We start from the raw sequence: 10,448 nt of genomic DNA, 5'->3' as shown, positions 1-10,448 counted from the left end.
AACAGCTTAAACTCACGGTCCCAGGCTGGGATCGATCTGCCGCCATGTGAATGCTAGGCAAACATTACCACTGTACTAACAAGGAGATTCCGCCGATGAAGACCAGACAGGAGAATAATAATCGAAACAGTATTGGTATAAAAAGAGGGGGATAAGCTTAAATTGGATTTATGAAATTGTAGGATAAAGCTCTGCTCTGAAACTAGGGAGGCCATTCATATCCCATATATAACTATGGGGAACCATAAATTGCATTATAATGTTGAAGGAAAAGAGGTTGAATGGGCAGAATAGACATTTTAAAGTTTATAAATAATAACGTTAACTAATTTAACAATTGTCACAAAAATTACAATAAATGTAAAGATACCGTTAACATTAACGTAATATTAGTTAGGTTGAGAAGCAAGTTAAAGATCTTGGGAGTCGGTTGCAAACCACTAGTGCCATAAAGATGCTGACCGAGCATAACCTGTCTGAGCTCTTCTGTATTCTTCCAGGTACAGGTCAAAGAGGAGGGGGTGGATGGGCTACACTTATGACAAATCGGTCTCTCCCTGTCACTTAGAGAGAGAGAGAGAGAGAGAGAGAGAGAGAGAGAGAGAGAGAGAGAGAGAGAGTAGGGTAGTGAGATGGAGACAGAAGCTAGCATGAGGGATGGAGCAGACTAGCGAGAGGGAAGAGGCAGCAGACTACTGCGAGAGAGAGAGAGAGAGCAAACTAGCGAGAGGGAAGAGGCAGCAGACTATCGAGAGAGAGAGAGAGAGAGAGAGAGAGAGAGAGAGAGAGCAAACTAGCGAGAGGGAAGAGGCATCAGACTATTGAGAGAGAGAGAGAGAGAGAGAGAGAGAGAGAGAGAGAGCAAACTAGCGAGAGGGAAGAGGCAGCAGACTTGAGAGAGAGAGAGAGAGAGAGCGAGAGAGGAAAAGAACAGGTTATTTAGATGGAAGGAACGGTATTTTGAGAGAGAGAGAGAGAGAGAGAGAGAGAGAGAGAGAGAGAGAGAGAGAGAGAGAGAGAGAGAACAGGGTACTGAGAGGAAAAAAAACAGGTTATTTAGATGGAAGGAACAGGGTATTTTGAGAGAGAGAGAGAGAGAGAGAGAGAGAGAGAGAGAGAGAGAGAGAGAATGCAGGCTATTTAGAGGGAGGAAGCAGGTTCTTGTGAGAGAGGGAGCAGGTTCTTGTGAGGGGGAGAGCAGGGTATTGAAAGGGAGGAAGCAGACTAAGAGAGAGGGAGTGAGCCTACTTGGGGAGAAGGATGGAGAAGACTAGGGGAGAGGGAGGGAGCAGACTAAGGGAGAGGGAGTGAGCTTACTTGGGGAAAGGGAGGGAGCAGACTATTGAGAGGGAGGCAGCAGACTAAAAGAGAGGGAGTGAGCCTACTTGGGGAGAGGGATGGAGAAGACTAGGGGAGAGGGAGTGAGTCTACTTGGGGAAAGGGAGGAAGCAGACTAAGAGAGAGGGAGTGAGCCTACTTGGGGAGAGGGGTGGAGAAGACTAGGGGAGAGGGAGGGAGCAGACTAAGAGAGATGGAGTGATCCTACTTGGGGAGAGGGAGGGATCGGGGTATTGAGAGGGAGGAAGCAGACTAAGGGAGAGGGAGTGAGCCTACTTAGGGAGAGGGATGGAGAAGACTAAGAGAAAGGGAGGGAGCAGACTAAGGGAGAGGGAGTGAGCCTACTTGGGGAGAGGGAGGGAGCAGACTTGGGGAGAGGGAAGGATCGGGCTATGGAGAGGGAGGAAGCAGACTAAGGGAGAGGGAGTGAGCCTATTTGGGGAGAGGGATGGAGAAGACTTGGGGAGAGGGAGGGAGCAGACTAAGGGAGAGGGAGCGAGCCTACTTGGGGGAAAGGGAGGGATCGGGCTATTGAGAGGGAGGAAGCACACTAAGGGAGAGGGAGTGAGCAGACTAAGGGAGAGGGAGGGAGCAGACTAAGGGAGAGGGAGGGAGCCTACTTGGCGAAAGAGAGGGAGCAGACTAGGAGAGAGGGAGCAGATTAGGGGAGAGGGAGGGATCATCCTATCGAGAGGGAGAAAACAGATCATAGAGGAGGGAGAAAGCAGACTATGGGAGAGGGAGAACGCACACTAGGGGAGAGGGAAAAAGCAGACTAAGGGAGTGGGAGAAACCAGACTAAAGGAGGGGGAGAAAGCAAGCTATTGGGAGGGAGAAAGCAGACTAGAGGAGAGGGAGAACGCACACTAGGGGAGAGGGAGTGAGCCTACTTAGGGAGAGGGAATGAGTCTGCTTGGGGAGAGGGAATGAGTCTACTAGGGCAGAGAGAGTGAGGCCTACTAGGGGAGAGGGAGTGAGGGCTACTAGGGGAGAGGGAGTGAGCCTACTAGGGGAGAGGGAGTGAGCCTACTTAGGGAGAGGGAATGAGTCTGCTTGGGGAGAGGGAATGAGTCTACTAGGGCAGAGAGAGTGAGGCCTACTAGGGGAGAGGGAGTGAGGGCTACTAGGGGAGAGGGAGTGAGCCTACTAGGGGAGAGGGAGTGAGCCTACTTGGGGAGAAGGAATGAGTCTACATGGGGAAAGGGAATGAGTCTACTTGGGGGAGAGGGAATGAGTCTACTTGGGGGAGAGGGAATGAGCCTACTTAGGGAGAGGGAGAAGGCAAACTAGGGAGAAGGATGGAGAAGACTAGGGAGAGTAAGAGAGCAGGCTATTGAGGGAGAGAGGGACTAAACAGAGGGAGCAAACTACTGAGTGGAGAGAGAGAGAGAGAGAGAGAGAGAGAGAGAGAGAGAGAGAGAGAGAAGGATTAACATTATGAGAGGAAGGCTAGTAATGAGAGGGAGAGATGATGTAACGGTAAGTTGTGAATAGTAAGATGGAAAACAATAAAAAGTAATAAGGCAATAAAGATGGAAATGGTAGTTGAAGAATTGGGAATGAGATTAAGCCATAACAATGTAGATGGAAGACCGGAGAACACAGAAGGAAAGATTATTAAGGGAATAAAGAGATGGAAATTGAGGTTGAAGAATTGGGAGTGAGACTAAGCCATATAGATGGAAGACAGGAGAACACAGAATAAACGTTAGAAATGTTAACTTAACAAACAAACGTAACGAGAAGTAGTACTAACTTGATGGAAAGTTTAAAATAGGTGGACGAGATTGGTAGGGGAAGTTCAGCAGTGGGTAGGAGCAGAGGAAGGGGAGGGGGGGGGGGGAACCGAAGGCAATATCTGAGATGCAGTTTTTAAGGGGTAACTACGACACACTTCATTTCCACATCATTTCCTGGCCGAGGCTTTAATAGACTCTGGTGAATATTTGCTCATTGAGACAACATAATGCACGCAGGAACACAAGCGTTTTTATCCTCAAGTGAAAAAATGTTAACAGAAATAGATTTTAAATGGGGCTCCTTGCGAATATGCCTTAAGGAAAACGCTTGCACTATATATATATATATATATATATATATATATATATATATATATATATATATATATATATATGTGTGTGTGTGTGTGTGCGTGTCTATGTGTGAGTGCGTGTGTCTGTGTGCGCGTTGTGTGAGTGTGCGTGTTTGTGTGAGAGGGCACGTGTCTGTGTGAGTGCGTGTGTGTGTGAGTTGTGTGAGAGTGCATGTGTCTGTGTGAGTGCATGTGTCTGTGTGAGTGCGTGTGTCTATGTGTGCGTGTGTCTGTGTGAGTGCGTGTGTCAGTGTGTGAGTATACAAATATGTACAGACAAATTTATACATATACATAAATACATAATTACGTACGTATATATATATATATATATATATATATATATATATATATATATATATATATATATATATATATATATATATAAATATAAACTAAAACAAATTTATACGTTTCTAGTCCCATGCAGTACTATGCAAAGCCATAAAAAATGTCAATTCGCGTTTGGACTCTGGCCAGTTTTCATCACCACGCTGTCCAGTGCTGATTGGTGATTTTCATCTGATAGCTCACAGCAAACCAGCCTAGTATGTGTGGCTATGACTAGTATAGCTTTGCTGATCTTGGCCATAAACAAACCCTTTCACAACGTTAAGGTATCATCACTCAGAAACTATATATATATATATATATATATATATATATATATATATATATATATATATATATATATATATATATATATATATATATATATATATCGGGGTGAATGTAGTTCGTAGGGACAGGGCAAGATAACTCTAAGGATACGGCTCCTAGGTTAGGTTAGTTGGAAAACCTTAGGTTGGGTTGGTTAGGTTAGGTAGGAAATATTCGGTTAGGTGATGTTCTTGTGTCTGTAAAATGTGGTTTTTGAGTGTCCCAGAAAACCACAAAGGCTCCACATATATATATATATATATATATATATATATATATATATATATATATATATATATATGTGTGTGTGTGTGTGTGTGTGTGTAAACGTTCCCCTTAACAGCGATCGGATTGTTTAATTGCATAAGACATTTTTACGGCGTCGTATAATAGTGCATAAAGGTTCAATGTGGCAGTGACTATCCCGTTATTTATATCTAGAGCCATCCCTTATAAATTATCAAGAAAACACTCGGTAAAAGGTGTGGGTCTTGCAGTTTCACTTAATAAAGACCTAAAAATCAGTTTGGGTAATGGTTAAGCCTATGTTACACATACATGAATACCCGAACAGTTTGGGTCATGGTTTAGGCCTATTTACACATACATGCATACCCGAACAGTTTGGGTCATGGTTTAGGCCATGTTACACATATATACCCGAACAGTTTGAGTAATGGTTAGGCCTATGTTACACATACATGTATACCCGAACAGTTTGGGTCATGGTTTAGGCCATGTTACACATATATACCCGAACAGTTTGAGTAATGGTTAGGCCTATGTTACACATACATATATACCGGAACAGTTTGGGTAATGGTTAGGCCTATGTTACACATACATGTATACCGGAACAGTTTGGGTAATGGTTAGGCCTATGTTACACATACATGTATACCCGAACAGTTTGGGTAATGGTTAGGCCTACGTTACACATATATACCCGAACAGTTTGGGTAATGGTTTAGGCCTATGTTACACATACATATATACCCGAACAGTTTGGGTAATGGTTAGGCCTATGTTACACATACATGTATACCCGAACAGTTTGGGTAATGGTTAGGCCTATGTTACACATACATGTATACCCGAACAGTTTGGGTAATGGTTAGGCCTATGTTACACATACATGTATACCCGAACAGTTTGGGTAATGGTTAGGCCTACGTTACACATATATACCCGAACAGTTTGGGTAATGGTTTAGGCCTATGTTACACATACATATATACCCGAACAGTTTGGGTAATGGTTAGGCCTATGTTACACATACATGTATACCCGAATGTTAATTTATATAAGATAATTCCCACTTAATAAACATCTTATATAAAATGAAGAAATGAATAAACGATGGCAATAAAGAATAATACCTAAACCGAGGGATACGAAATGTATTAATAAACCGTAACGATTATGAAATACGCAAATGAACACTGAATAAAATGTATTAAATACACGATCCAAAATACTTACATACACTATAAAAAGCCGGAATAATAATATATATTTCAAAACACTGTGAACTAAATTGATATACATGAAAACTGTAGCCGAAATGAGAAAAGAAACTTAGAAAGGAAACTATATAACAGCTAGTTAATGAATAGTTATAATAGTCGGATATTATTTGCAGATACATGCTCACCTTCACCTACACCGGCGGCCACCCCTCCCTCCACAGTGACCGTTGGGGACTGGGGAGGCGACTCTTAGGCAAGTGCTTGGGAGCAGGGTTGCCAGATTTTCTAAATGGGAAAAGGCCAACTTATAATCAACCACAGCTTTAAAAGGCCAACCCATTATTTGAAAAAAGGCCAAAAATATAGTATTCAAAACCCACATTTTATTCATTGATATTACTAAAGGCCAACCAATTTTAAAAAAGGACAAATTTGAGATTTTTTGGCCTGAAAAAAGGCCAAACTGGCAACCCTGCTTGGGAGAGTGCCGTCTTGGGGGGGGTTATACTCCCTCTCTATCCCCCCAACCCCCTGACCCCCCCCCCCCCCCCTTGGCGGGGCACCCGGGGGAGGGGTAGGGAGGATATAGGGTGGGGGTGGGAGGGGCTAGACTAGAGAACACTTGCAAGGTGTGTGTGTGTGGGGGGGGGGGGGGTACCCTTACTCCTCCCCCCTCCCACCACCGCATTAGCAGGTGATGGGGGGGAATAGAGAGGGAGTATAGCACCCCCCCCACCCCCCCCACCCCCAATGCCAGCACTCGCCCAAGCAGGGTTGCCAGATATGGGTATTTATTCCTAGATTTGGGGATTTTGGGTGTCTGATGGGGATATTCTGTACTAATTTCTATGAAGAAGAAACAAAGATGAATGAACTTTTATATTGTTGCAATTAGTTTACTTGCACTTATATGAAGTATAGTGGGTAATTTCTATGTTAGTAAAGCCTACATGATCAGAAGAAAATATATTTGTGGAAATGGAGATTTTTGGGTTGTTTTGGGGATTTTTATCATGAGTTTTTGGGGATTTTTACACTAACCCATCTGGCAACACTGCGCCCAAGCATCGTCATTGCGGTGAAGGGAGGGTCCGGTGTAGGTGAAGGTGAGCTGCTATCTCTGCAAATCATTCTATTATTACGGTTTATTTTCGCGTTTTTTTAACGTTTTTCTTAATTATCGGTTTATTACGGCGTATAGGTTTGTTTATTTATTAGATACGTAACTTACGGATTACGGTTCTTTCGATTTTTCAATTTTTGGTTACGCTAAAATAACCGGCAGGTTTAGCGAGTTGAAATCGGCATATGACGCCTCTTTCGATTTTTGTTTTCAATTCGATAATGATTTAATGTTTATGCTAATATTAATGATTAAATTATAAAATTAACATATATAGAAGTTCGAACATTGTCAACTTAAGTTTAATTAGTATTTTATAGTAGTCTTATTGATATCTTAGTTATTATATATGGTTTTTAGCATTCGATAATGATTTTTGTAATTTCCAATATGGCGGATGAAAAGCCGGCACTGTTTTTTTGTAAGTGTGTTGTTATTATTATTATTATTATTATTATTACTATCCAAGCTACAACCCTAATTGGAAAAGCAAGATGCTATAAGCCCAGGGGCTCCAATAGGGAAAAATAGCCCAGTGAGGAAAGGAAATAAGGAAATAAATAACTGAAGAGAACAAATTAACAATAAATCATTCTAAAAAAAGTAATGTCAAAAGAGATATATCATATATAGGATTGACGTGCTGCTTATGAGCACATGTGTATTAAAAAAAGGATTGTTGAATCAGTAGAACTTCAAAAGTTCAAAGTTGGAGCAAATGCTTTTTTGTTGACCAGGCGGACACGAGTCTTTTTATAGTTTATTTATGACATATCTGTTTTTGATGTTGTTAATAGTTTATATATGAATTGTCTGTTTTGACGTTGTTACTGTTTTTTTAGAATGATTTATTGTCAATTTGTTCTCTTCATTTATTTATTTCCTTATTTCCTTTCCTCACTGGGCTATTTTTCCCTGTTGGAGCCCCTGGGCTTATAGCCTCTTGCTTTCCCAACTAGGGTTGTAGCTTGGATAGTAATAATAATAATAATAATAATAATAATAATAATCACGCTGCTTATGTGTTCAAAAGGATATGATAGAGATTATAATCCTTTACTTTATGAGTTTTCAAAAGGACTGACGTGCTATGTATGAGCTTTCTCTGTCATTAGGCCTATGTCTAAGTTTACGACAAACCATATTTCTGTATTTATGTAGGATACAGAATGTACGTAGAAACATGAACCATATCTTATCGTATATACAAATAATTTTTTTAGGCATATATATCGTAATAATTGTTGAAAATCTATTGGTAATAGCATTTATACATAGTTTGTACGTAGGCCTACGCATTAACGACAAACATGTTTTTGTATTTATGTAGGATACAGAATGTACGTAGATACATGAACTGCATCTCATCGTTTATACAAATAATAGGATTTTTAGGATTTATTTATCGTAACAATTGTTGATGGTCTATTGGTAATAGCATTTATATTTAGTTTGTACATAAGGCTACGTATTATGGATTAACCATTGCAACCACGTCGTATATCTGCGGTTAAACCAGACATACATATACGTGTTTCTATTACAATCAGTTGATATATATATATATATATATATATATATATATATATATATATATATATATATATATATATATATATATATATATATACATATATATATATATATATATATATATATATATATATATATATATATATATATATTTATATTATTAAATGCTAAGCTACAACCCTAGTTGGAAAAGCAGGATGCTATAAGCCCAGGGGCCCCAACAGGGAAAATAGCCCTGTGAGGAAAGGAAATAAGGAAAATTAGAACATTTTAGGAATAGTAACAATATTAAAATAAATATTTCCTATTTAAGCTATAAAAACTAACAGAACAAGAGGAAGAGAAACTAGATTGAAAAGTGTGCCCAAGTGTACCCTCAAGCAAGAGAACTCTAACCCAAGGCAGTGTAAGACCATGGTACAGAGGCTATGGCACTACCCAAGAATAGAGAACAATTAGTCTCGGTTTTAATCGTAGGTATGCGGTGTGGTTGCAATAGTTACCCCCATAATACTTAGGCCTATGTACAAATTCGTGATTTTAATCAATATATATCAACCCCAATGACATTTGATATCGAATTCTGCCTTTGGAAATTCATTTTTGATTTGTAAACCTCTTCTAGGCCTAGTGTCGCTTAGTTTCATATATCAAACGAAACATTGGAATTCCATCTTTTCAAGTTAAAGTACTTAAATTTTATAACTTGCTGGGTGAGCTATTGTATAGAATTACCATATATATTATATATTCCGCTTCTGAGTAGAAAGGGTTCGAGTATCACCATGATTAGTCATACTAGGTTGGTTTGCTGTTAGCGATTATATGAAAATCTCCCACCATCACCAATCCGCAGTGGCCAGCGTGGTGATTAAGACTGGCCAAACTCCAGACATAAATGACATGTCTGAGGCCTTCGTCCTGTAGTGGACTAGAAACTGGTTCATTTGTTCTTGCTGTGTATGTGTGCATATATTTACATAGTTTTTTGTTCAGAATAATCTTCGATATATGAGTCCTAAGCGGAAATCAATAAAATGTACATTTTTTTAGGCCTATACTAGGTAAATTTCATATAACTATTATCCCTTAGTCTTGTAGAATAGTGCTAACAGTACACGTCACGTGGTGCACTGACGACATTAATTACTTCACTAACTAAATGTAATTGTCGTCAGTGTAATACGTAAGGAGTACTGTTAGCACTACGCGGTTTTCGTGGTCCTATCATACATGTAAATTCTACGCATTACAGATCCTACAAGATCCTTTTGTCGTATACATTCTTACGTATTTAAGAATACCACACAACATATTCTACATTTATCAAATTCACATTATTGAAGTACTTAGGAAACATGAAATTCTTCTGTTCCCTCTTGAAAGTCATAGTATCTTCAGTCTTTCGAAAGCTATAGAACACAGTAAGAAAAGGGTGTTAGCTGGTATTTTATGTATGCCTTACTTATGCCTTATGCATTTATGTTTTATTTATAGGATGAGAGAGAGAGAGAGAGAGAGAGAGAGAGAGAGAGAGAGAGAGAGAGAGAGAGAGTGTGCATTACATGCGCATGAGTTCGCCCACAGACAACAACACATACACACACGGATACACGCATAGAGCAGATAATGTTATTGTGGTGAAGGGAGGGTCCGGTGTAGGTTAAGGTGAGATTCTATCACCGCAAATCATTCTATTTTTTCCAGTTTATTTTCGCGTTTCTTAACGTTTTTTGTTAATTATTGGTTTATTACGGCGTATGTGTTCGTTTATCAATTTGTTACGTAACGTACGGATTACGGTTCTTACGTATTTTCATTGGTTACGTTAAAATAACCGGCTGGTTTAGCGAGTTGAAATCGGCATATGACGCCTCTTTCGATTTTTGTTTTCAATTCGATATTGATTTAATGTTTATGCTAATATTAATGATTAAATTATAAAATTAACATATGTAGAAGTTCGAACATTGTCAACTTAAAGTTTAATTAGTATTTTATAGCAGTCTTATTGATATCTTAGTTATTATATATGGTTTTTAGCATTTCATAATGCTTTTTGTAATTAGCAATATGGCGGATGAAAAGCCGGCACTATGTTTTTGTAAGTGTGTTATTATTATTATTATTATTATTATTATTATTATTATCATCCAAGCTACAACCCTAATTGGAAAAGCAAGATGCTATAAGCCCAGGGGCTCCAATAGGGAAAAATAGCCCAGTGAGGAAA

This window comes from Palaemon carinicauda, chromosome 19 (assembly GCF_036898095.1).
Source record: "Palaemon carinicauda isolate YSFRI2023 chromosome 19, ASM3689809v2, whole genome shotgun sequence".
NCBI classification, from domain to species: Eukaryota; Metazoa; Arthropoda; class Malacostraca; order Decapoda; family Palaemonidae; genus Palaemon; species Palaemon carinicauda.
Note: the sequence above shows the minus strand (reverse complement) of the source record.